This window comes from Podarcis gaigeae (assembly GCF_964106915.1).
Source record: "Podarcis gaigeae genome assembly, chromosome: 13".
NCBI classification, from domain to species: Eukaryota; Metazoa; Chordata; class Lepidosauria; order Squamata; family Lacertidae; genus Podarcis; species Podarcis gaigeae.
Genome location: NC_139689.1, coordinates 52,432,439 through 52,459,506, shown reverse-complemented (window position 1 = coordinate 52,459,506; position 27,068 = coordinate 52,432,439). Strand labels below are relative to the sequence as shown.

The window sequence follows — 27,068 nt, the reverse complement described above, 5'->3', positions numbered from 1 at the left end:
AAATATCTATGATAGGAAAACTACACCTGTAAGCAGCTGCGGCAGCCGCTTCCCTAAAAAAGTGAGCAGTCATTCCAGAGGGAGCAGCCTTGCACATCAAGAAATCGTGGCTGTGGACATATTTATGCCTTTGGAAGCCCCCGAAAATGCCACAAGGAGGGACTCTGGTTTCCTAAATTTCACTGTTGGATCCAATAAAACTGCAGGGCACGACTGACATCCAGTGAATGTCACATATGCTCTTGAGAACCAGAAGGAGGGGCTCAGAGGGGAGGCAAAACCACTTGGCACAGAACTCTGGACACAGATTTCACCTTGGGAATAAAATCAGGATCAGGGCAGAGGACAAGCTTATATTGATGGAATGTGCACGGTTTCGGGGGTATGCTGTCTGAAGGCAAGAGTTAGCAGTTACACAGCGCATTTCAGGTGTGCCACCGCCATAAGTCTTACAACAGTCCTGTAAGAATCTAGTATTGCTATTCTCATACCTGAAATGGGGAGTGAAGGCAGGCAGAACAATGGATTGCTTAAGGCAACAGGATGGCTGCTTGAGGTGATATTTGAATCAAGAACTTCCCACTTCACACTTTTAGCAACTTATGCTCCATTAACTCTCTGAAAATATAGCACAGAACGCAGGGGTGCAGGGTTCTGACAACTAGCTAATTTACAGATCCTATCCATTCTTAAGGTTTGTTCCACATGGTACAAGCTACATGGAGAGGTAAGTAAATAAAAAATGAAACATACTGCTGTTGCTGAATTATTTTTAAATTGTCACATGAAGGGGAATCCTCCTTATTTGTTCTCCCAAAATATTACTATTTTGCCTCATTTTATAACTAGGTTTGCTCCTATATTAAAGTGCTTTAGAGAGGGCATACATACAAGTCTGCCTGGCCACAAGAGGGTTAAAATATCCTTTCAAGTAAATATCCTATATAGTACCAGGTAAAAATCACACTTTTAAAGCTAACACAGTGGAACTAACCTATTCAGACACAACAAGTCTTCCTTAGGGGAATATGTCTCATTCCAGGGTTCATTCCTGGTTTCACATAGTGTGTCATGATTTTCTTGTTCAAAGAAATGTAAAACACATCCGTTTTCTGCTTTAGAGACAAACAGTAGTGCCAAATATCTTAATTTCAAAATGCAATAGCTAAAAATAATTAAGCTTCATATAAATCCCAGTCCCCTCTGTGCTATAATTTTAAATGTCCACTTCAAACTCTCTCATTTTGTAAAGAATCTTGCTGGTCAATTGTCATTTTTAATATAACGTCCATCCATTCATATTATTGTTATTGCCAACTTGTACTGTGATTTTCACTAGCAAAAAAGCAAACAAAACTGACTAGTGAATACTAGCGGTCATTCATTCAGCCTGAATCCTCTGAAAATTGCAGATTTTGATAAAGTTGCAGTTGGCTTTTTTAGCAGAAAAGAAGCAAGTGACTCACCCCAAGCCCTGGTTCCTCAGAAATACTCAAACCAGGAAGCCCAAAGAGCTCTCAAAGGTCCCAGTCCTCTTTGTTTTGTACTGAATGTAGAGCTCTGTGTTTTCAAGTTTGTTTATGATCATTTTACAAAACACGATTACATGAGAACAACTCAGGATGACAGAAATTGCAAGCCTCTGCACGTTTACCTAGGAACAAATTTAGAACAGTGTCGTTTACTTCTAAGGAAACATGAAAAAGATTGAGGCATAAGTGGCTTACAACAAAGGTTTATTCTTAGCAGTTGGCTAAACTGGAAAACTGAGAATATCAGATTTTATTTTCCAAACATAAATTTCTGAGACCAAAGGGAGAAGACACCACACTCAGGGCCCCCTCCACTGCGCTGGAGTACAGGTCCGGCTGAGACCCCCCCCCCTCCATTTAACTAGCAGTGCGGTTGGTAAAGGAGCAGCCCAGGGAGAAAAAGCCCAGGCAGTGTGTGCTTAAAAATGGACAATAACTTCCAGCCCATAGCTTCACAATAAGCCAGCTGCCTCTGGGGTCACCAAAAGGTAATAGTACTACTCCCCTTGGCAGAACTGTTGCAGAACCAGGCAGCGGACTTCCCAGACCCCAACCCATATAAAGAAGAGACCAATAAGACTGGGTTTGGGGTAAAATCAGGCCACCACTTTATTGAATACAGATGAAAGAGGTTTGGTTTGGACAAGGGGCAATCTAAATACTTCCGGCCCGTCCGCCGGAAGTGATGCGTGGTCAATCAAGGAAGAGTTCCTAAGACTTACATCCAATAGGGTGACCCCCACAGGGACCGCTGTCTGGGGGAGTGCCTTTGGCCCTGGCCCCCTGGACACGCAGACGTGGCCACTCTCCCCGGATCCCTTTAATGGGCTACCCCAGAGTTTGGAGGGGCAGGCAGGGACTACAAACTCCCCTCTGTCCCAAACAAGGGATTGCCCCAATGCTCAACCAGTTGTGACGAATTGCCATGAGGTAGGCAAAACAGGTCAGTGCTAATTAGCCCAGTGGGCAAATTCCTAGCAGGCCCCGTAAAGAATGGCGACCACCATAGCCACAGCAAAGTCATTGCCTATCAGCGTAAACGGTGGATGGGGAGGAACCCGGCGCAGGAACAAACTGGCTGTGCCCCAGGTGTGGGCTGCTTAAATAGGCAGGAGGCGGTTCTGAGGGAAGCCCACCGTCGGCTCTATTGGCCCCGCCCACATCCCAGCCTGCATCCCCATTTGCCAATGTAGAGGGCAGGCTAAGATCCATCTCCTGGTAGGCAGCGGGGGCATATGCCCGCTCCACCTGTCAGGAACGGCACTGCTGTTTGAATTCCACCGTCGGGGAACGCTGCTGCACCAAGAGAGGTGAGAGGACTTGTATTATATGAGGTTACTCAGGGCTGCATTCCTGCCACTCCTCCCAGGGGGTGGAGAGCAGGCGGAGGCGTAGCTGGTGCCCGCGGGGGCGTGGCACACCACCCATGGGGGCATGGCACGCATCCCAGTGGTGTAGCACACCACCTACGAGGGCGTGGTGCACAGCGCACAGGGGTGTGGCACCCAGTGCGCGGGGGTGCATGGCACATGTCCAGGGGGGCCGCTACGATGGCACCCTACCAGAATAGTGGTGCTGGGGGTGGGCTGCTCGCTCTGTACTCCCGTTCCTACCATAGCTGTCAACCTTCCCTTTTTTGGTGAGAAATTCCCTTATTCCAGCGCCGTTTCCCGCTGCTTCCCGCTGCTATCCCGGATTGTTAGATATCCCGTAGACTGTCCCCGGGACAGGTGAGGCTGCTGATCCCTTATTTTTGAGGCTGCTGATCCCTTATTTTCAAATCTGAAAGTTGACAGCTATGGTTCCTCCGCCAGTGATGTCCCTCACCATTAACTCCATGCAGCTTCGTCTTCTCACCTCGTACAAGCCGCCTTTCCCTTTCCCAACCCCAGACCCGAAGCCGCTTCTCTCTTCTGCTACGCAGTCCCACTCTGCGTCCGTGTTCACCTTCACTCCCAGGTCCCTGCCTCCTCCCTCCCCTTTTGTGCAGCCCCCCTGCACCCAAACCATCCCCACGGTCACCTCCCCCATCTTCCTCCTCCCGCACGTTGCACCTGCTAAGCACGCTTTTTTCACTTTCCGCCCAGGTCTTAGTGAGTTTCTCCTTGCAGAAAGTTCCAAGCAGCTTACACCAAAACTGACACTGCCGCTTGCCCTGTGCTTCCTAGGCACGGGTCAGAAGTTTCTGCCTTGCCCCGCTCCTTTCCCAGGGAAAACCCGCTCTTTAGCTCTAAACCGGAACAAACAGCTTGGAGGAGTAGATAGCAAAGGCCTAAGGTAAAGGTAAAGGGACCCCTGACCATTAGGACCAGTCGTGGCCAACTCTGGGGTTGCGGCACTCATCTCGCTTTATTGGCCAAGGGAGCCGGTGTACAGCTTCCGGGTCATGTGGCCAGCATGACTAAGTCGCTTCTGGCGAACCAGAGCAGCGCACGGAAACACCGTTTACCTTCCCGCCAGAGCGGTACCTATTTATCTACTTGCACTTCATGCTATCGAACTGCTAGGTTGGCAGGAGCAGGGACAGAGCAACGGGAGCTCACCCCATCACGGGGATTCGAACTGCCAACCTTCTGATCGGCAAGTCCTAGGCTCTGTGGTTTAACCCACAGCGCCACTCGCGTCCCTAGCGAAGGCCTAGCAAGGCCCAAATTAAGAAAATCCATCCCATCATTTCAGACTGGGCACCACAGTTCAAGAAGGACACTGACAAACTGGAACGTGTCCAGAGGAGGGCAACCGAAATGGTCAAAGGCCTGGAAACGATGCCTTATGAGGAACGGCTAAGGGAGCTGGGCATGTTTAGCCTGGAGAAGTGGAGGTTAAGGGGTGATATGATAGCCATGTTCAAATATATAAAAGGATGTCACATAGAGGAGGGAGAAAGGTTGTTTTCTGCTGCTCCAGAGAAGCGGACACGGAGCAATGGATCCAAACTACAAGAAAGAAGATTCCACCTAAACATTAGGAAGAACTTCCTGACAGTAAGAGCTGTTTGACAGTGGAATTTGCTGCCAAGGAGTGTGGTGGAGTCTCCTTCTTTGGAGGTCTTTAAGCAGAGGCTTGACAACCATATGTCAGGAGTGCTCTGATGGTGTTTCCTGCTTGGCAGGGGGTTGGACTCGATGGCCCTTGTGGTCTCTTCCAACTCTAGGATTCTATGATTCTAAGACTCAAGTTAGATTTGGAATCGGGGTCACTTTGCTAGATGCAGACCACATAGGGTATCGGCACCAAATTACTGAGTCAAAACGGAATTTAAAACTGAAGCCTTTTACTGTTGCAAATAAAGGTGCTAAATTTAGCGCCTGTTCCCAGGACTCAGTTAAGCTCCTCTTAATATAATACGGTCACTGCTTTTCAGCTACGCAGAGCTATAAACAATGGCCAACAACTCTGCTTTTATTTAAAACTTGAAGGGGGTTATTATTTTAGCAAAGGCTTTAAGAAATCCTACCTATCAGAAAAATGCAGCTTGTGGAGGGGAACTTCCTGTTTTCATATTTGGCTCCTGTTTCCCTCAGTTGCCGGTTATTAGGCAGTTAAATATGAAATGTATTTTTAGCTCACTTGTGCCTATTATACAATCCCTACCACAGCTTAAAGAGCTTACAAATTGAGAAAATGTAATTACCGTATCAAAGATAAAGACAAGGATATACTTAGTCCCTTTGAAACAGCCAGTTTGGTTGTTTTGGGCTGTTGTCACTTTTTTTTAAAGGGGAAGTAGATCAATTTTTAGATGGCTGAAAATACTCAACCATTCAGCCTAAAATAATATTTTATTTCAAAATTTTGTATCCGATTCAAAAAGGCCCACTAGCTAAAGCATTAATCAATTGATTAAACTTAGCTCTAATAAAATAGGGTTGATTTAACTAGTGAAAAGTTTTTTTGAATCAAGTACAAAAATCTGAAATAAAATGTTATTTTTAGGCTGAATGGTTGAATATTTTCAAAACTATAAAATGGACAGACAAGAAGAAAAGAAAGTGTAATTGCTTATGTGGCCTCTAGTTTACCTAGTAATAAAATAAGTTATTTTCGATTTATATATATGCGCTGCATTTTCCACAAACCCAAAATTTGTACCCAAAGTTTACAGAAAATAGAGAGTCTACAGAAACAGAATTGTAATACATAATAAACTACAATATCATATTCAATTGTAGAATTATTAATTCAACCATTAACAATTCATTTTAAAAATATTAAAAAGTGAGTTGGATTCCAGGTGGAAAAATCGAAACTAGAGACTGAATTGTTAGAGCCAAAAAGCAAACTACTTTCGAGAATGTATAATTTGCTGCTTAAGTGGAATACACAGGATGAGACAGTCAAATCCGCCATGATAAAATGGGCGCAGGATGTGGGGCACAACATTATGTTTGTAGACTGGGAAAGGTTATGGAACACCGGTTTGAAATTTACGGCATGTACTGCCCTGAAGGAAAATATTATGAAAATGGTATACCGGTGGTACATGACCCCAGTCAAGCTAGCTAAGATATACCATCTGTCTGACAACAAATGTTGGAAATGTGGAGAGGCGGAAGGGACATTCTTTCATCTCTGGTGGACCTGCCCGAAAGTGAAGGCCTTCTGGGAAATGATCCATAATGAACTAAAAAAGGTACTGAGATTTACCTTACCTAAGAAACCAGAGGCCTTCCTTCTGGGCATGGTGGACCAGAGAGTGCTTAAGAAGGACAGAACCTTTTTCATGTATGCTACCACAGCAGCAAGGATCCTGATTGCAAAATATTGGAAGATACAAGATTTACCCACGCTGGAGGAATGGCAATCGCAGTTGATGGACTATATGGAATTGGCTGAAATGACTGGCAGAATCCGAGACGCGGGAGAAGAAACAATTGAGGAGGACTGGGAAAAGTTTAAGGACTATTTGAAAAAACACTATAAGCTGTATGAATGTTAAAAAATGCACCTTTCAGGAAATTCTAGCTTCAGCAAATGTAAGTTAATGAAATGAAAATTAAGACACAAGAATTCAGAGGTAAAATAATGAAACAACTTTATTGTGTTTAATATAAAACATATAAGAATTGAGTTACAGTAAAATTGAAAATAGGGAACATGATAAAATGGAAGTTACAATAAGTTTTGAAATAAGTTAACAAATTGCTGATGCTTTATAAGACAGAGAACGCAGGGTTCGGAGGATGTGGGGAAGTCCTATAGATTAGATGGAAAAAGAATATGGAAATTTGTTATTTTTCTACTCTACTTTCTTATAACCACTCTTTATTCTTTTTTCTGTATTTCTGTATTTCTAAAAAGCAATAAAAATATTTTTTTAAAAAAATAAAAATATTAAAAAGTGAGCATAGATTCACCATTATTGACCATTTGGTCAATTAGCAACATTAGGTCAATTAGCAACCCATTTATGCAGCCACAACAGACCACAAGTTCTCCTCACAGTTCTGCATGTGAATTTTTTTATTAAAGTTATTCATAACGCAATAAGATATAGAAGACTAATCCAGATAAAACACAAAAGCAGCTACAAAAACCACAAACCGAACGTAGAATGCGGAGTCCTCTCTTAAAGCTATTTCTTAAATTTCTGTGCCTCCCACCCAGTTCTCCTCACAGTGCAGGAAGAAGCTTCCTCCTAAAGGTTCCCAGGGCCAGAGGTTGGGGCAAAGCAGGTGGAGAGAGCCATCCCCAAATCCCAAATAACAGATCTCTCATCTCGCAGCAAACTTCCAAGGAAGGCATGCAGAATGTGTTTCAAAAGCATTATTCCACACGCTGGGATGTCCCCATTCTCATGTGAGAGTCTGGGTGAAAAGTGTAGAAACCTTGATATGTGATTCTTATTCCCCACACCTTGTCCACGTCATCAGGAAATGACATTGCTACGATTACCTTCATCATTAATTCACTGAGACTTAAATCACGGCATGAGTGGTATTTGGGATTCGCTGGGCACTGGGCAGCGCTTTAGGACAAGCTGGGGCTGTCCAAAAGGGATGAGCTCCACTTGAACCAAGATGGAACCAGACCAGAGGTGCTCACCTGCGGATCCTAGAAGCCTCTGAGCCATGACGGGGGACATATACCGGGAATGCAGCTGCTGCAAAACAGATGTTATGTCAGATACGATACCTACCCTGAAAACTGAAAATTCAGCATAGGATGATGACAGGTCATCATGCCCACCATGGGTCAATGACCTGTTTCCCCAGTCTTTATTTAATATTTTAATTAATTGAAATACCCACTTACCGGAAAAGGTTAGCATATTAACAGCACACTCCTCTTGCCCCATGGGCGCAGTAACTGGAATCAGAATTACAATGGCCTAGGTGCATCCTTGCATGTTAAGCAGTTTGGTCTGTGCTGAATTTATCTGGGGATGGAACATCCATGCATGCAAACCATCAAGTGATGTTGCCGCCATCAAGTGATGAAATGCCATGTGTGAACCAGTCCTTTCCTTCCATTCATGTTGCAACAGTATGTTAGTAATTCCAGGAGTGGGGATATGGATATACTTGCTATTTGCTGAGATAAACTGAATAGACTGATTAGACTGCTAATTGTTAAATGTAAGTCTCCCCCACCCCTTTCCCCAGCACGAATAAAATGACACATTTTAGACAGACTGTTCAGGCTCTTTCTTTTGCCAGTATACCCAGCAAACAGTCTTTTGGAAGAAGCTGAGTTTCTGTTGTATGAATCAGGCTTATCTCACTTTTAACCTGTTCCCACAATACTGTAAATGTATTTTGGAATATATCTACATGGAGGTGTGGAGAGAAAGCTGCTGTTTTTCCCCTGCAAGCATTTTTAAATAGCTATCAGCACTTAATATTGTGGATCACTGTACAATTGTGAGGCGATACGTTCTACTGTGGTTGTAGAAAGGCTATTCAACCCAATTTTGGCCTTTCATTTTAGAACAGAAAAGCTGCTTCCATGTGATTGTTCCTGGTAGACAGAATGGCTCTTTGTGACGCAATACGTCAGAAATATGTCATTCTTTGATGCAGACTTGAAGGGGTGGGCTGGAAGAACAGCTTTCATAGGAAATAGGAAAACAGTTTTGTTTATACAAGGAGCTATGCAATCTCTCTGGGGCTTCAAGAACTGTAATGATGATGATAATCTACATAGTGTTCTATTATTCATTTTTGAATGATAATACTATACATTTTTGAGAGAGAAGTTACCACTACTGCTCACAATAGATACTAGTCTAAACCTGTGTGTGTTAAGTGGAATATAAATGGAGAGGTTAATGTGTATAACAGCCAGCCATTGCGCACATTCACCAGGCCTCATGGAGAACATATACATAATCCTTCAATGAAGAAGGAACTGTGTACGTTTACCAGTCAATAGACATAAACTTGCCTTTGGGCAAAGTACACATCTCAGCTGAATTTTGTATATTATCTGGCCCTTATAGATAATTCTCAACAGGCCTTGAGGAACATGCATATCCTGTTTTGTACACTCTGTGCACATACTCCAGTCAGTCTGCAGAGTCTCCAATAAACACAGTGCAGTCACGCCATGATGGGCTAGAATTTTGTTAATTCACCCAAACAATATTAAACTTTAGATGCTTTATTCATCTTGCAAAGACTCATTTTGCTATCCCCCTATACAGTAACTATCTTCCCTCGCAGTCTGCATTAACCATTCCACCTGGTCATTAATTTTGGAAGAGGTTATCCCTGAATTATCTTTCTTCTGTTTGTCCTTTACATTCATTGTGTTGGTCATATAAGAATTACACTCAACTCATTTCTCTTCCTCTGTAACTCAGGAAACATGACCACGGATGTCTTTGCAGCCAGTACAGTGGACCCTCTTGTTACGTACCACTCTGGATACGTAACTTTTGGGTTACGAACGCGGCAAACCCAGAAGTATATACTTCTGGGTTTTGCCACGCGCACATGAGCAGAAACACTCAATCACCGTGTGTGTGTGCAGAAGCAGCGCCTCTACCTACAGACTTTTTGGGTTGTGGACGGACCCCTGGAAGAAATTTAATTCATATCTGGAGGGTCTACTCTACCTGTTTAACCTTTTTTTGCGGTGGTTCCCCATTTGTTGAATGTTCTCCCCAGAGACTCGCCTGAGGCCTCATGATCTTTAAACACCAGGCAAAATGTTCTTCAACCAGGCCTTGGGCTGCTTAACAGTCTATGCCCTTTTAAATGAGAGGAGGGAGTTATTGGTGTGCATTATTGTTGTTCCTGTTTTTATTATGTATTTTTTTTGTTTTTATTTTGTATTTTTATACTGTGAACCTAATATTGAAACATGGTGGCTAAACCATGTCGCCTTGCAGCCCTGTCACCACAGCTAAGTAATTCCACCAAGACCCACTGAAAGAGGGTGGAATCCACCAGCGTACACGTTCCCCGGGGCCCTCTCAAACCTGGTGCCAGCTCTGAGTGAACTCATCTACTATTTTAATGACTAATCACCTGGTTTGGAGCTACCCTTGATTCCTTTTGCTTTTACCAGCCTGAATAATTTGGTCTCATCAGGAAACCAAACCATCACACAGTTCACAACCTGCTCCGGATCATTTATGAACAAGTTACAGGGGACTCCACTTCTTACATCCATCCTCCGTGACAGCTGTCCATTTATGCCTACTCTCTGCTTCCTGTTCTTTAACCAAGCTATAAGTGTACAGAGGCATACCTCTTCTAATTCTATCACTGCTCCTTTTACTGTGGTAGAGAGGCTTGTTATATTTATTATTATTCATCATTCCATTCACTCAGTGCATTTATACTTCCACTCTTCAGCTGAAAAACATCCCAAAGCAGCTTCTATCAACAAAAATAATGCAAGCCTTCAACTGAAAAGGCACAACACAAAAGGAAAGTGGGATGGGTAGGGAAGAGGAAACCAAGCACACTCATGCACCTCTTTCATGGTTGCAAGGTGGTTGTGATGATTTTTACTATTTAATATATTGCTATTTATTTATCAGGCTAACTGTTAGGATTCAGCGTTGCTCAGACTGATAACCTGAGGTCTCCTCAAATAAGGGGCAAGGGCAGCTGGAACCTCCAGCAGATCTCCATACTCCCAATGAACCTGAGGAGCTATCCCTGCCCCAGGACTGGAGGTCCTTACCCAGCTGCCTGGGTTCCTAGTCAGTTCTCCAACACCCAACAAGACCACTGGAACAGGAGAGCAAGCCAGGGAGGATCTTCAGAGTCACTGCCAAAGCACCTGGCTATCTGCCTGGGAAGAGGACATGCACAAGCACTTTTTGTGGATCAGGGCCTGAGAACTTTGTTGCTTAACTAACAGCTCTTATGACAGCTCCAATCTTCCTGATGTCAGGATGCAGACAATGCCCCAGAAAACATGTCATTTGTTTGGTTAAAAGGAGAAATATTTTAGGTATAACGAAAAGGAGAATTTCCTGGACGCCAAGATCCAGGTTTGGGGCAAGTGCTTTTAGGTGAGAGCCCCAGCAGAGATTTAAAATCACAGTATATGAATCATAGCAAAGTGTGGAAATATAGGCAGTTAGTACTTTAAAATATCCCCTTCTAAGTTGCTTCCAAAATTCCCCACTTTTCATAGCACAGAAAGAGACCACACGTTTGGTAAGTTAAAAATTGTTTACTTACAAACTCCTCAGAGGTTAGATTCATGTGCTTTTCCATACAGCAGCAAAAAAAAGACAGGCAGTTTAACTTGGATTTAAAAATGCCAAGTTTCTAAATTATTTGTATAGAATCATAAAAATAGCTTGTTTAAGCCACGCATCCAGCTTAGACCTCCTTACTAGTAGGGTTCATATGGTGGAAGTGAGAGAACAAAGAGTTTGGTAGCCCTTCCTCCCACGGTGAGGGTCTTAACCTCTTACTGCATTCATTAGAGTTACGCATGTTGGTTATATGAGGCTGATTTATCCCACAAAACATTGGTATTAACAAACTGTAAACAGCAATAAACCAAGATGAGAGCTATCACTTTATTCCAATAATGTTTTACAAATTTTCTTGGAACTGCTGGTCCATTTTCTTCATGTCTTACACTACAAAAATCTTAACAATTGTTTTCCTCATTCAGAAAAAAAACAACTGCCAAAACTTGCTCCAAGAATTAGGCAGACTACATAGTGATAAATCTTTGATGGCATAAACAATAAATGGAGCATAAACAATAAATGGATACCATGTTGTCATGAATAAATCATTTCCCCCCCAATCCCTTGCCTAATTTGATGTGCAGGTTTTTCAGCTAAAATAATGTTCCTTGCTCATTCTATCTACTCTTTAGTGGAAAGTTCCTCCCCATCTTTCCAATGCTTATCCACCTCCATCCTTGCTGCAGCCAAGAGCATCCTAATACATTCTTTGTGAAGTAGCTCCTTATTAATAGTGATAACAAGGCTGGGCTCTCAACTTGAGCCCTATCATTTGTCCAGTTATTTCTGCAATACAGCGGTACCTCCATTTACAAACGTAATTCGTTCCAGAGGTCCGTTCTTAAGCTGAAACCGTTCTTAACATGAGGTGTGCTTTCGCTAATGGGGCCTCCGCCGGCACGCGACTTCTGCTTGCACCCAGGGGCAAAGTTCACAACAAAGGGGCACCTACTTCCAGGTTAGCGGAGCTTGTTACCCAAAGAATTCGCAAGGAGGACGGTATGTAACCCAAAGTTCCACTGTAGTCAAAAATAACCCTACCGATAGTCTTCCACAGCAGGACAGTGTCTCTGCATGTAGGCCAAACTCCTTCTGCCTCTGCAACCTCTTCAGGGATTTGGAGATAGAGAACTATATAATACCTTTCTTTCTTTCTTTAAAATATTTATTATACTGCTGTATCATAAAGATACACCACAGCAGTTTACAACAATATAAAAATATGAAACCAAAAGATAAAATCATAAGTTAGAAGCACGTAGGTAGCCATCAAAAGAGCCATTTATTTTTCATTACTTTTTAAGAATAAGCAAAAAAAATCCCTTAGTCTTACCACAACTAATTGCAAGAGCTTCATTCTTATACGTAAAGGTTAGAACATTCCTCTATTACATGTTTCAGGCCTAGCTGTGTTTGAGAGAAGAACTGCATTGTCCACATACATGAGTCTGGAGGCATTCTGGCTTCTGCAAATTTTCAGTTTATGACGTTCTGGAGAGTTAAATCAGGGAACAAGGGGAGCTAGACTACAACACTAATTCCTCTTGCAGTTGCAACAGAATTTGACAGAGGACCTCCCACACAACATCTGATTTCCATTCTACTTTCCAACTGTAATTGTTCCGTGGGATAAAACAGACTTTTATCAATTGATGCACTCTTTTGGTTGTTCTGCAACCATCCCCTAGGTGAGTGGTTTTCAACCAGTGCGCCATGGCACCCTGGAGCGTCTTGAATGGTGGTCAGGCGCGCCGTGGGCAACACTGGCCTCTGTCCCTCTTTCCTTCCTTCCCTCCTCTGATGCCCTCTCGTGTCTCTGCCACCCAAAGGCTTGCACAGCTGTGTTTTTGTAGTGGCCCAGTCTACAAGTTCTCCAGGCGAAAGCAGCCTCCGGGGCTGGCCTGGGGAGATGAGAGCTGGTTGCCGAGAGCCAAGGTGGCCTCAGAGTGAGTAAGCAAGCAGGCAAAGATTCCTGAGGAAAGGGGAGAGGAACCCTCCACAAGGAAGGGTCTCCGCAAAAGAGGTGAGGGGTGGGCAGCTCGGCAGGCAAGGGGAGCTCCTGAGACTCAGAGCATGTTTCCCTCCAGGGGAGCCACAGAAAGAACCCAGTTGGTCAGGGGAGCTGTGGACTCAAAAAGGTTGACAACTTCTGCCCTGGGTTATCAAATCAAAGGATGATTTGAGACCTACCATCACTATTATCATCATCAATTTATTAATCACTAATAGGGATGCAGGTTGCGCTGTAGTCTAAACCACTGAGCCGATCAGAAGGCTGGCAGTTCGAATCCTTGCGACTGAGTGAGCTCCAGCTATGTCCCAGCTCCTGCCAACCTAGCAGTTTGAAAGCACACCAGTGCAAGTAGATAAACAGGTACTGCTGTGGCGGGAAGGTAAACTGCATTTCCGTGCACTCTGGTTTCCATCATGGTGTTTCGTTGTGGCGGAAGTGGTTTAGTCATGCTGGCCGCATGACCCAGAAAGCTATCTGTGGGTAAACACAGTCTCCCTCAGCCTGAAAGCGAGATGAACGCCGCAACCTGATAGTCACCTTTGACTTTACTTAACCATCCAAAGGTCCTTTACCTTTTACTATTAATCACAACAGCTAGTAGTCATCAGAGTTAAGATGTGGGAATTCAAAACTTTCCAGCCTGTGGGTTGCATCCAACATGGGATACACTAATTTCCACTCACACAATGAAGTTTCCTCTTCTCTCCTTTTAAACCCTCAAAATCTTCCCCAGGTGAAGTTCCAGCCCTCTGGAGCTGATTTTGAGCTGCTAGGGAGAGGAGGGATGGGGAAATTCACTCTGCAATTCGAAGTCTCCTGACATAGCAGAACAGCAGAGCTGGATATGAGCCTCTGCCAGGATACATTAGAGAGAGAGAGTACAATTAAGCTTTGGCACAGGTAGGGTAGGACACCTGTGCAACTTCCTCACGTAACATCAGAGATTTCACTGGCTTGTTGGCAAAATTGTACAAATGGGGTATTGCCTAGTAGCTCTGTTCTGGGAAACTGCTAATATACCAGAACTAAAGGAATACTTGGGCTCCATGATCACTGCAGATGGTGACAGCAGTCACGAAATTAAAAGACTCCTGCTTCTTGGGAGAAAAGCAATGACAAACCTAGACAGCATCTTAAGAAGCAGAGACATCACCTTGCAGACAAAGGTCCGTACAGTTAAAGCTATGGTTTTCCCAGTAGTGATGTATGGAAGTGAGAGCTGGACCATAAAGAAGGCTTTTGATGCATAAATAATTGATGCTTTTGAATTATGGTGCTGGAGGAGACTCTTGAGAGACCCATGGACTGCAAGAAGATCAAACCTATCCATTCTTAAGGAAATCAGCCCTGAGTGCTCACTAGAAGGACAGATCGTGAAGCTGAGGCTCCAATACTTTGGCCACCTCATGAGAAGAGAAGACACCCTGGAAAAGACCCTGATGTTGGGAAAGATGGAGGGCACAAGGAGAAGGGGATGACAGAGGACGAGATGGTTGGACAGTGTTCTCGAAGTTACCAGCATGAGTTTAACCAAACTGCGGGAGGCAGTGGAAAACAGAAGTGCCTGGCGTGCTCTGGTCCATGGGGTGACGAAGAGTCGGACACAACTAAACGACTAAACAACAACAAAGGAATACAATGAATGTACTCCTCAATGGCTACTATTACCTATAATTGTGGGTCCTAAGAGTGACATTAAATTTAAAGAATTGCACATCTTTCTCAATGCTGCAGCCCATCCATCAACTGCCCAAATACGGAAAACCTCAACAAACTTGGACATTAACATTATGGCATAGAAATATGTCGAAAACAGCAACTCTGGGCAAGATAACCCACCAATGGAGAAGACTAAAAGGACTAAAGACACCTGATGCGTTTTATGCCACAAGGCAAATGTTTGTTCCTTAAACAAATCAAGGAAGGGCGGACCTTTCTCCAGCTTGCCTCCACATATGGGCTTCTTGACACAGAAATCTGAAAGTCTCCTTACTTTGTTGTTGATAGTGCTTTGGATTTATATACATGTAACTAACTCCCTATACAGTGGTACCTCGGCTTACATACGCTTCAGGTTACAGACTCTGCTAACCCAGAAATATTCATCATCAATCTTTATTACGGTCCAGAGACCCAACAAATCATTACAAAACAATACACAATTCAGATAGCCTACCTCCAGGTTAAACAAGCATTTTGTTTAGAATATAGGGCTCATTTGATCTTGCAACCACCGATAAAAACTTTGCCGCTGCTAATGTTCTAACATTTGTCCGGTCTTCCAGTAGGAACCTGACATAGTGAGCCTCTGATTTTCCCAGGAAAGGAAATATTACCTCAGGTTAAGAACTTTGCTTCAGGATGAGAACAGAAATCGTGCTCCGGTGGCACAGCGGCAGCAGGAGGCCCCATTAGCTAAAGTGGTGCTTCAGGTTAAGAACAGTTTCAGATTAAGTACAGACCTCCAGAACAAATTAAGTACTTAACCTGAGGTACCACTGTATAGCACAAAAAACATTTTGAACATTAATATGTGAAAATTTGGTATATGTCCTGTTTTTTGCTTGTACATCTGGTCCCCGCTTCATGTTTTGCTATAATTTATCTATATATAAAAGCAATATTTTTTTTAAATAAAAAATGGAATCCAGTTGCTGTACACCTCTGATATCATTTTCCTTTCCCTCTCCCCATTCATCTCAAACTATTTCCATTTATCTCCTGTGATTTGCTTTCCCCACCTCCTTTCATACCTAACTTCTACCTGAACTGCAAACTGAAGGCTGAAGTTTGGGGTGTGAGAATCCTGCCTAGTAACAGCAAGCTTCTATTGTCCCAGACTGGCCAGAAGTACTGCCTAGCAACAGTAGCCCCAACAAGTCCATTGGTCACACTGGCCAACAAAGTGCCTTTTAAATAAAAATTGCAAACACAACTCATGGGTACAAGTACAACCAACTGACCTAAAACAATGACCCATTTCCCCAAAATGCATTGGATTGCATCCAATGTTAAACCTACTCAAAGCAGACCCACCAAAATTTATGACATGGCTAACTGAGGTCCATTAATTTCCATACATCTACTCTTGAGCAGAACCTAGCTGGCTACACCCCAAAATAATTGGATAAATCTTTCTGGAAAATCCACCCCAGCAAAGTCTACGGAAGAAAAATGCACAATACATGTCATTTAACAAATTCAAAATAACCCATTTCCTCTCTTTTCTACCCCAGGTTCGGCAGAAACCACCTTCATACTTCCACACTGCCAATCTGTTGAACCATCTGTTGAACCCTCCTGATTTCTCATTGTAATGGTGGGATGTAATTCAGTTGACTTCACTTAACCCTGACTATGGCCCTATAATAAATAGGACAATAAAATAAACATTTCCTATTATTTAATATAATTTTACAATATGTTATATTTTATACTAGTACCAAATAAGTGTTTTCTATTGGGTATGAGGACAACTGTTGGGACTGGAGAAAAGCTCTTCTGAAACAGCTTAGGCTGCTGACTTTCTCTGGCCTTGGGCTGTTTGACAAAACCTCTCATGGTAAGATGATGTCCTGTGTGCTGTTGCTTTTATTGCAGTGAACATAAGAAGCTCAGCTTCTGTGAGAGCTTTGAGCTGATGACAGCATGCAGTTCCCCGGAGAGAGCTTTAATCTTCCCTAGCAACTGCCTTTGAGAAAGCAGCACTCGGGTTCTTCACTCGCTTTATCCTTAAAGTATGTTTGGCTCTGCCTCGAGTGCTTTGCTGAGCGCATGCATGGGTGCTCAATTCACTCACAGAAGCACCAAAGAAAGGGTGAAACGAACTGCTTCGGGCTTTGTCTGCAGTGAGTGTTTTTGGCAAATCTTCCTCATTGTGCTAGTACTGAAAAATAGCTTCTCTGATGGAAGCAGCAGTTTAGATGTCATACCTTTGTGTGGACCACTTAATCTGGCTCTACTCCAGCACCACTTTTCTGCAGAGGAATTGCAGTGTGCAGACTTGGGGATGGCGGTGGGGACAGAACACACAATTCCCCTGTCAGCAGTGTGTATTTTGTAAACAAGGGCTCTGGTTTCTGTCTGACCTTTATATTTAATTCTTACTTCACAACAGTGGTGCAACCCAATTTATTGGAGCCACCCCCCCCCCCCAAGACATTTTGCTGCCTGAGCGGCTACGCTGCCACCATCTGATGACTAGAAGACCCCAGGATATCTTGCAACGTCACAGATGGTGCTAACATGAATCTCTTGGATCTCAAATGGGGACATCTGTAGAATTCTGAGGCAGGATATTTTAAAAGGTGGTCCCAGCATCTTCCTGCAAGGATCCCACCACCCTCTTTCACCCTGTGCATTTTTTGAGTCCATTGTTCACACTTTTATTTATTTACATGCTGCTTACTTGCCAAAGTGGCTTCTAAGCAGTTGTCCGCTGAATCAGGCAGCGACCCAGATACTTGACTGTCCCGTTTGAGAAAAAGCAATGAATCCAATATACAGACAACCAGTTCACAGAGGGTGGCTCCAACTTGCCTTTGAGTTGCTCTTCTGAAAAAGGAGTATTATCATGATAGAAACAAGAACAATTCCCTGTGTTTTAAGATTCTTCGAAGTGGCCCTCTACGTTGACAACAGAAAGGGGGATGACATAGTAAGAAGGGAAGCACAAGAGAGATGGGAGGAGCAAGAGTCCTCTGCGAATTCCACCCAAAAAAAGGAGTTTTCAACCCCCTTTCATTTCTTGTGGGAACAGGGAAACTGTCTGGGTCAAGGTGCTATTCTAATTACAGGCCTCCAAGTCAGCCCAAGGCTTAAGCAGATCATTCCAGAGCGAGAATAATAAATGCTTACTTTGAAAAGAATCATAAGAGTTGGATGTGCGGGAAATCCCACCCATTCGTCAGAATCAATTTGTCAGAGTTTCCCACCCTGATTGTTCAAGCCACAGGAAGAAGCGACGACAACAGCTTGGGTAGGACTGCCATCTTCAGTGAAGTAAACTGTCAGAGAACTGCCATCGGAGCCAGAGACAGAGGGAAGGCTCCAGAGGGATGCCAGAGAGGGCCCCAGTAGGGAGAGAGGTAGCTCATCGGCTGGGGAAGGAAATCAGCGTAACACCAGGGATAAAGAGGGGCAGATGGGGGAATCGGCGAGGGGGCTCCAGGACTCCTCGCCGGAGACCAGTGGGGACAGCACGGGTCCTCCGCTGCCCACACCCTCCCTGCGCAGAAGACTTCCGCGCAGTGAGAGTTGGAGGAGACTTGGCGTCAAAGAACTTCTTTGCTGGAAGAAGTTCAAGAAACGCCCACTGACGGATTCTGCCCGCAATTGAGACAGCCACGGATGGGTGGCTGTCCGGACAGAAAGGGTTCACCCAGGTAACCCAGCCAGGTGTGGCGACAACTTACGCACGAGCAACCCCTAGAACCATTACATAAACATATCCAAGAGGAAGAGGTTGAGTTTGGACCATGACTTAGTGTCTTTTTCCATTTTCCTTTAAAAATGGGTGAGGGCAGGGCAATTCAGGATAAAGGTCCACACGCACACACACCCTAATTTTTCTACATTGACATCCCAGTAATTGAGAAATTTAAAGAACAGATAGATACACATGTTAGGGGATTATATTGATTAAGATTCGGATTTAGAGAAATTGTTATTATGACCACCCAGTGTTCCAACCTGATATAAGGTGTGCATAATCCTGAGGGATCATCAAGAAGGCTGATCGCCGAAGAATTGATGCTTTTGAATTCTGGTGCTGGAGGAGACTCTTGAGAGTCCCATGGACTGCAAGAAGATCAAATGTATCCATTCTTAAGGAAATCAGCCCTGAGTGCTCACTGGAAGGACAGATCCTGAAGCTGAGGCTCCAAGACTTTGGCCACCTCAGGAGAAGAGAAGACTCCCTGGAAAAGACCCTGATGTTGGGAAAGATGGAGGGCACAAGAAGGGGACGACAGAGGACGAGATGGTTGGACAGTGTTCTCGAAGCTACAAACATGAGTCTGACCAAACTACAACAACAACAACAACAACAATATTTATTACGGCCATAGGCCCATACAGTCTGACCAAACTGCGGGAGGCAGTGGAAGACAGGAGTGCCTGGCGTGCTCTGGTCCATGGGGTCACGAAGAGTCGGACACAACTAAACGACTCAACAACAACAACAAATCCTGAGGGGCCACTTTGAAGGACCTGGCACCAGGACAGCCATCCCATCCATGAGCAGAGGCGATCCTGAGTCCCCCAGCCATCTCTTAATCATTGGGCCAGGGTTTCAAGGAAAGAAGAAATAAGGGGAGGGGCGAGGGGAGAGGGGAGAGGGCAACCTCATCTGGTACCCCTACACAAAGTTATTGCTTCATAATCTGTGTCATTCATGAAGACTATAGTCTGTTAAAATGTACAGTTTGTCAGTAACCTGTTCCAATTTAAGCAGCTTCTTGCTGAACCCAGTTATAATAATGCGAGCAAGGAAGCAGACATTTAATCATGTTTGAAGAACTGATAATGAACATCACACAAAACCCCAGGGGTTTGTCTCTGAAATTTATAGAATACAGTATGGTTGAGAGAGAATCAAAAGATTGTGACAGCAAACAGGATTATCTGGGTGAGCTTGGGAATTGCTGGATCAGATGAGCAGGTGGGGAAAATAGATTCATAGATGTAGATCATACATGTGGGGTAATTAGAATTGTCTGGATCCCTAGATCTAAAGCGTGGGGCTAAACATGCTCTCCAGCAACAGACAGCCCCCAGCAGAGATTTAAAAGTCACAAGCAGCAGCATATTGTGGGAATATAGGCTGTTAAACCTTTTAAACTTCTTGTTCTGAGTTGCTACCAGAGCTTCCCCATTTCTACCCCTCTTAGCACTGAACAGACCACACAGCTTGGGAAGTTTTAAAATGCTTTACTTACAAAATTCCAAAAGTCAGGTTCATGCATTTATCCATGCAGCAGCATATAAACACAGGCAAAAATATTGGGGTACAAAATATAGTGAAACAGCTCTAAGCACATGGTCTGAACTAATAGAGGGCAAGTTCAGGCACAGGCACAAACTTTATCTGAGAGTTCACATGGTGAAAGAGAATGACCAAAGCAGGAAATTTAACTCCCTTCCTTCTAGGTGAGGGGCATGACCTAGCTGTGTCTAGCAATACAACTCTGTGGTCTTAATTGCTTTTTGCATTAACTAGCATTACACATGCTATAACTACATGAGACAGTAATTTCCCACAGAACAGTGTTTGAAACTATGGAACAAGAAGCTGGAGAAGTCACAGAGAAGACTCTATCAAAGGTGACACCTCACATGTTGTAATGCTGTCAAACATTATGGGCAAGTACATGTACAATCACCTAATTTAATTCGGGCTGCTGAGAAGCAGCCCCCAGAGTCTCACAGAGTTGTGGAGAATCGTGGGGATCAGGAATGGGGTGACCTGTTTGTGAAATACAATGTCTGGCTCTTTGTTACTTGGACTATTGTGGCTTTTTGGGGGAGGCAGTGTGTGTCCAGTACAGTTTAGGCCTTTAAAGAAGACCATCAGCATTTTGAACTGGGCCCACAAACTGGTGACCAAGGCAGTTCTGTATCATAGTCTCTGGATGGCAACCACCAACAGCTTTAGTGCTGAATTCTGAACACTTTTCAGAGATCAGATAAACTGCATGGCAGTAATATGACCTTAAGGTTACCAAAGTGACCCAGTTTACCTTCAGCTACTTTCTCACAGAAATATCAGTATGCTGTAACATCAGCTCAAGTATTAACAGCAGGAGGGCTTTATAATTAAAAGCTTCACTCATGCTCAAAACATAACCATCTTAAGCCTGAGTGTGTTTCCATGCGGCTTAGGAAACTCCTCTCATATTTTGTTTGTGTGTGTGTGTGTGTGTGTGAGAGAGAGAGAGAGAGAGAGGGAGAGAGAGAGAGAGAGAGAGAGAGAGAGAGAGAGAGAGAGAGAGAAAGGTCTCTTCTAATATTTGAGTTTGGGCAGGAAAATAAATTTAGACTGTGAACTAGTTTGCTTTATATTTTCATTAGGAGCTGTTTTACATTGCAGTAGGAGCAGAAATACTGAAAGCCCTAGAGGATTTGTCCAGTAACAACTTACCTCTGCCTTTGGCAGAGTCACAATTCCTGGACGGCCAGGACAACACCAGCTTTGGAGAAGATGCAAGGGCCACGCTATGTATCTCTACTCTATCTTTCTGTTGAGGTGTATCTGTGCTTTGTTGGTTTTCAGTAACCGCCCACAAGACCTTGGTCAATGGGTGGTCTATAAACAGCAGAAACAAAAAAATTAAAGCTGATTTAACTCTCAAATGTGAAAATATCGCTAGCAGTGCAATTATTTGAATGATTCTCCCTTTCTTGTTCCAACAGGCTTTGGGGAATTGATGGCTTTTAATGAAAGGGCTGGTGCTGTGCTGTTTTTACTGTGATTATCTGTATGGTTTTAATGTATTTTGATCTATCTACATAATATATACTTTTAATTCTGACAATGTTTAATTGTTTTTTAATTGTTGTTTTTTTCTTTGTTTTTAGCTCTTCTTTTATCTATCAGCTGCCTGGAGTCCCTGTCAGGGAAAAAGGTGGGGTATAAATATATAAATATATAAATATATATATTACTACTACTATGACGACATTTCCTTTTACGGTATAATGCATCTAGTTGAGAGCCCATTCCTTGTCTTACCCCTCTTACATTTCCTCATTGTTGCTTGGGCTTAATTTGTGTCAGGGCTCAGCATGGATTTTCAGTATCAGCGCTCAGCCCTATAAAAGACAAAGAAAGTAAAAAGAAAAGGGGTGTTAATCAAGGCTGCAACATTTAATTAATTAATGATTTAGAGTAAACATTTTTTAAAAAATCATTGACTCAAAAAGTGTCCCTGTTAAGGGAAATATAGATTTTGCAACACAACTATATATATAAAAACTGCAGGTGGCATATACTGTCACAAAAGAGACATTCTCATTCTACTCTCACACAGAAGGAATGCCTCATAAGAAGACGCATGCAGGTATCATCTCAAAACAAAGAGAACATGCTTCTTGGTTCAAAATTGTTTTGACAATATGTATATTTAGGTGGCAAGGGGCGGGGGTGGCGCTGTGGGTTAAACCACAGAGCCTAGGACTTGTCAATCAGAAGGTTGGCAGTTCGAATCCCCGCGACAGGGTGAGCTCCCGTTGCTCGGTCCCTGCTCCTGCCAACCTAGCAGTTTGAAAGCATGTCAAAGTGCAAGTAGATAAATAGGTACCGCTCCGGCGGGAAGGTAAACGGCATTTCCATGCACTGCTCTGGTTCGCCAGAAGCGGCTTAGTCATGCTGGCCACATGACCCGGAAGCTGTACGCCGGCTCCCTTGGCCAGTAAAGTGAGATGAGCGCCACAACCCCAGAGTTGATCGCGACTGGACCTAATGGTCAGGGGTCCCCTTTACCTTTACCTTTATATTTAGGTGACAGCTCAATTACAATGTCTTTAATCAGACTGCAGTAATAGGCTTAATGAGAGAAAGTGCAGTTGAAGCCTGCTCCATGTGCCTTCATCCCCAAGACTCCTCATTGCCCTATTCTCTGTAGTTTCAGGATTCAGGGAATTATTGCCAGTCAGTGTTCATACAGTAACATGGACCACCTGTTTGCTTTTCTCTCCCATCAACTGGGCACTAATTTATCCTCCAGAAGTCATGTTTGCTTCGTAGGATAAAGCCAACTTACAGAACACACACATACACACCTGCAACAGTCCCTATCTGTGGTTTTTTTTATGTTTTCTCTTGTGCAAAGCCCAATTACTTCCCTGATCCGATTACATTTTTAACAGTGGGCCTGTGCTGATCAGGCGGACAATGAAAGAAGGCTTTCTGCAGACAAGGCTGGGGTTTCTCAAGATTTAGCAGTTACCCAGGTATGAAGAAAAAAATTAACTGTAAGAGAGAGAGCGTCCACCAACCAAGGGCTGCAAATGTGCAAAGACTTTCCAGCTAGAAACTTGGGGGGGGGGGGGAACCTGACGAAAGCTACATGGGGCAGAATTTGGCCAGGGAACGGGGGTTATCCAGTTTTCTGAACAAGATTCAGAAAAAAAACACAAACAAGGGAGAGTATTTGCACAAGAGCAATTTTTTTTTTATTTTCTTCCTGCCCTCCATTAAAAAGGAACTTTCTTAGCATGGAAAAGGAGGAGATATACCCCCAAACTCTCCAAAACAGTATAGTTAGAGGAAGTTAACCACAGAGAAAGAGAAAACATTATTCAGAAGGGGTCTCGCAGAGCGACTAGCTATGCTGAAAACAGAAACCTCCCTTATAAAGCACTAAAGTTCTGAGCCAATCACAGGGGGATTTCCTGCTCTTCCCCCTCCACCAAAGTTGTAGGATGGGTTGGCACCCAAGTTAGGCACTCACACCTACTTAATGCCCAGGGGGCGTGGGGGTGTTTGAACTGCCCCTGCCCCCCTGCACAGGACTGCTCAAGGTTAGGCCCCCCACCCTTATTGCAGTCCCAGGTCCCTTCGCTCACTCATCACGTTGAAGGAGAACGGCCCCCTCCCACATCACTTCTCCTAGCCCTCCAACTTGCCTTTCATTCCGAGTGTGGCTGGCAATCAGCGACAGAAGTTGTGGGGAATGGTCTCTCTTCTGGGCCTGCAGGAAAAACAGCTGAAGATTAATCCCCACACACCAAGGAACCTTCCAGCCATGGCACCCCTGGAGGAAATGCAGGCTTTTACTGCAGCTACTTTGATGTCCAGCAGTAGAGGGCAGCATGGAGTCACTGGCCCCGGAGCCACCAAGGAACAAATGCGGGGGGGGGGGGTGTACCCATCTGGAAAATGGCAACAATATTCCATTTGACACGGTGATAAAAAAGAACCACCACCCCCAAAAATAACCCACCGCAAAGAATTACAGCTTTTGCTCGACTGGCTCATGGAACTTATCTGGTCATCTGTCTGATCAGAAGATTGCTTTTAAATAAATGAAAGAAAAGCATGCCTGCATCTGCGGAAAGCCTTATACCACCACGGTGAGGAACTGCATGAGCAAACAGGGGAAGCCACCCATTTGCAACTTTTATCAGCTGCAAGGGGTCTCAAAAGCAAAGATCCCTGCTGGAATCTTATGGAATGTAAGGAAGATTTCTGTATTGCATATGGACTTATGCATTGCACTGCAGCAACCCCAGTGCAAGGGACCCTACATTTTTAAATGCATACATGTGCATATTTCACTATTAGCATGTTAAAGGTGTATTCACACGTTTTGCTTTTCTCCTCCAGGATATGGGGAGTACCAGGATATGGGGAGACTGTTTGGTTCTCAGCAAGGACCGGAGAAAAACCATCCAGTCACTCACAACAAGTAAACAAGCCCCACTGAACTCGTTGAGGACTTACTTTCAAGTAAATACCGCATAGAATGCTGCCCTAGAGCTACAATCGTGTACACACTTACCTGCTAGCCAATCCAATAGAAGTCAGTGGGGCTTACTTCCGAGTAAACACGGGTAGGGTCGGGCTGCAATTCTACGGGTATTTATTAGGGAGGCAATCCCCTATGACTTCAGGGAGGCTTTCTTCTGCGTGCATGTGCACGGCACATCCTCACGTCCGCACCCGCGTCTCCACCGATCGCGGATCTGCCGTTCCAGCGCTGCCCCCAGATGCGCCCGAGCAAGTGCCCGGAGGGGGCCGGCCGGGGCGCCGGCCACTGCCAGGAGGTTGTTTGGTCCCGCTCCAGATGTCCGGACTCGGCGGCTTCGCTGCAAGTCCCTTTCCCTTGGCGAGAGGGCAGCGGCCCCCTCCGGGCAAGGAGCGGCCCCCAACTTCGCGGCTCCGGGCGGAGTCCCCGCCCCGGCAGGGAGATCCCCGTCCGCTCGCCATTGCGTCAGGTTGGCCCGGGGCAGCCCCGGCGTCTCCGCCCTCCCCCGCCCGCGCGGGGAATCCCTGCTCCGGCTCTCGCCCCGGGGGCAGAGGCTCCGGCTCGGCATTTTCCTCTCCCCGCCCCGGAAAAGCGGCGGCGGCGGCGGCGGCGCCGCGCTATAAATACTTCCCGCCCGCGCTATCTTGGGCTCGCGCTCCCGAAATAGCTCTCCCTTGCGCGCGGGCGGAGCAGCGGCCGGGCGCCCGCCCGCCCACCGCGGGGGCCAAGCCGGCGGAGCGCAGCCGCCGCCCGCCGCCTCGGGACCCGCCCGGCGCGCCCCCGGCCCCGCCGCGCGCAACCGGCTCCGCGGGGGCTAAATTTAGCCTGGCCGCTTGCGTCAATCACGCGCCTTCCTCTGCGTCAAGCCTCCGCGGCCCCGCCCCGCCTGGCCGGGAGCCCGCCGCGTCCGGGGCTGGGATTGGGCGCGGGGTCACGAGGGCCGGGGCCGCGCGCTGACGTCCCCGCGCCCATTGGCTCCCGGACGGGGCTCCCTCGGTGGACGGGGGGGGGGGGCCGGGGCGAGGGCTGCGCGCTGGCCAGTTCCCTTTCTGCCTCTGCGCTGCGCGCGCGGCGGAGCTGCTTTGCGCGGAAGGGAGCTGCCCCCGGTGTGAGAAGCAGGTGCGCACGGAAGTGCCCGGGCAGATGCGCACAGCCGGGGGGACAATCCCCACTCACACGTTCGAGCAAGGAGACTTAGCCCGTGTAAACAATGGCCGGGGGGGGCGGGGAGTCGCGCAAACCAAGTATTCTGGCGCGCAAAGGGGTTTTTGCAGCGCCCCTTTAGCCTTCCCCGCCTCGGGTCCACCCTCTCTCCCTCTGCAACCTGCAGGAATACTTCCCTGGGAAAGGAAGGCGCGTGCGGACGCGTGTGCCAGGCTCGAGTCTCTTCCGGGATTCCGCCAGGTTTCCTGCTCCTCCGCAGCGACAGGGCAGCCGCGGAGCCAGTCTTCTCCGGGCGGAGCAGAAGGGAAAGTGCCCGTCCTCCTTTCAGCTGGCCGGGCATTCTGGATGCTCTCCGCCGTCCGCGCCTCCTCCTCCGCGGTCCTGTCACCGGGACCGTGAGAGTCGGAGAGGCGGCCAGGGCCACGTTGGCCTGAGCAGAAGCAAAGGCAAGGTGCCCGGCGCAAGAAAGGAGAACCGCTCTGTCCATCAGCTGGACGTTGCAGCAAAAATGATGGGGCGGCTAAAGGGGCCCCAGTGAATATTGCTGGAGCCCGGAAGGTCGCCCAGCAATTAAGGGATCTCCTTCGAGCTCGTTCTTGCACTGCCACTATCTACATCTAGACAGTACCCGGCCCCGCATACCTGAAGGAGCGTCCGCACCCCCGCCATTCAGCCCGGACACTGAGGTCCAGCTCCAGGGCCTTGTGGCGGTCCCCTCCATGCCAGAAGTGAAGCAGGCAAAGGGCCTTCTCGGTAGTGGCCCCCTCCCTATGCAACACCCTCCCGTCAGATGTCAAAGAGCGAAATGCCTACACAACTTTTAGAAGAAGGCAGCCTTATGGTGTTTTTAATATTTTGTTGATGTCAGATGGGCAGGTACAAACAATAAAATTTATTATTATTATTACACTTGGAAGTGCGCTTCCCCCCGTGCAAAATATACACATATACACACGTCAGGGGATATAAAATATTGGGGGAATTAGGTAAGCCCCACCCTACAACCACAAGGCGCGCACACATATTTGAATTGCAATGCAATTCCTTTGAGAACGGTGTGGCCCTCTCAAATATGACACATACATACACACCATATTAAAAAATCTGTATGTATAATATTTCGGAGCCACGGATCTCGACGGTGCGTCTCTGTGTGTACATACAGGAGCTGATCTCGTTCTGGCACTTCCAGCCAGCCCCTGTTTTCCACGTCCTCGGACCCC

The 27,068-nt window shown here is 45.7% G+C and overlaps 1 long non-coding RNA gene across 3 annotated transcripts in view; it reads right to left on the bottom strand.

Moving 5' to 3' along the window:
• The window catches only part of LOC310830262, a 77,372-nt gene extending 51,925 nt beyond the window's left edge, over nucleotides 1-25,447 (bottom strand). The window contains exons 1-4 of one of the 3 annotated variants that reach the window (XR_014557508.1): nucleotides 24,715-25,424; nucleotides 20,953-23,904; nucleotides 19,414-20,795; nucleotides 18,661-18,783 (exon numbers count right to left, since the gene is read on the bottom strand). This is a non-coding gene — a long non-coding RNA (uncharacterized lncRNA). Of the gene's footprint in view, nucleotides 1-18,660; nucleotides 18,784-19,413; nucleotides 23,905-24,714 lie in introns of those variants that run through there. The other 2 variants (XR_014557507.1, XR_014557509.1) reach the window with 2 other exon arrangements.
• Between the last annotated feature and the right edge of the window lie 1,621 nt (nucleotides 25,448-27,068).